Below are 1,323 nucleotides of genomic sequence, written 5' to 3' on the forward strand. Positions count from 1 at the left end.
GGGCGGAGTGGCAGCGGGCCAGAGGGCTGGAGGCGCGGTGCCGCTCGCCGGAGAGCTGGAGCGAGCAGCCGGGGAGTGCGCGGCTCCCACCCGCTCACACGGGAGGTCTAGGCCGATACATCTGCGGCTTTCTGTTGTAAAATTAGTTAAAGATCACATATTTTTACAACATCACCTATACAGAGACGTAAATAGTTCATACTGGAAATCAAAGCACTGTAAAAAAATCTGATTTAAACACTCCTAGGCAAGAACATTATCACGAGAAACTACTGGCGCTTCGCACTACTTTACTCAGATATTTTTAAGCACCGGGAAAGCTATTCCGACAGCAGCATTCATTCACAACTTCGTATTTATTGAAGTCACTGAGGAACAACGTATGTCATTGGCTCTGCATTTAAGATCGTAAATCATTGCTGCAAAAGCTGAACGCAGCTAAGCACCGCATATAACCAAGAAAATGAAAATTTAAATTCATAAGGACCAGTTTTCAACTCAAACCGTGCAGACCGTGAACTAGGCACACGTCTAGCGGCATCCCCTACGGCAACGAGCTACAGAATCAGTATCGATTTCGGTGGAGGGATTAATTCCATAGAGCTTTTTTATGGATATAGGAAAAAGACAAATGCTTCATTGATCCACAATGTTGCCTGAAAGACAGACATTACCTCGTTAGGTCTGTTAATTTAATAACTGAGTTCGGAGTATTATTTGGAAGTACGGTCACAGCAGTATATATTGAAATCGTATTTATCACATGTAACATGCGCGTGCTACGAAACGTTGCGTGCATCTCAAGGAATCCACAGGAACTGGGGCTATGCAACACTCATTTCACCTCTTGCATAGTTCAAAATGCACCAGTCCTTCCACACCTGCGAGCAGCATATAATGTATGTGACCTGGACACGTAGCCAGCATCGTGCTCCCTATACTGAGGCTGCGGAGCAGTGCATCCATTTTTCTGGAATGACACTACACGCAGTCACAAGGAAACCTCGAAGTTGTTGCAGGTCTCCTGAAATTTTTAATACCGATGAAACCCGTGGATGTCTAATAACGAGGACGTACAAAGAGTTAACCTTGCGGGTACAAATTCCCGCTTCAGCATTTAAGAGAGAGAATGGTTTAGATCAGGTCCACCGGCTACGGAAGAGGAGTATAGATACAGATCTCCGTGTGTACGGGTGGCTGTATGGATGTATGCTTACACGCCTGTGTGTAAGGAGCCCATATACCGGGCAAGCCTCACCCGCTGTTGCGGATGGCCCTGCCCCACGGTTACACGACACCTGCGCGGCCGGGCTGTGGCAGGGG

The sequence above is a fragment of the Aptenodytes forsteri genome, unplaced genomic scaffold, assembly GCF_000699145.1.
Source record: "Aptenodytes forsteri isolate BGI_AS27 unplaced genomic scaffold, ASM69914v1 Scaffold212, whole genome shotgun sequence".
Classification (NCBI taxonomy): Eukaryota; Metazoa; Chordata; class Aves; order Sphenisciformes; family Spheniscidae; genus Aptenodytes; species Aptenodytes forsteri.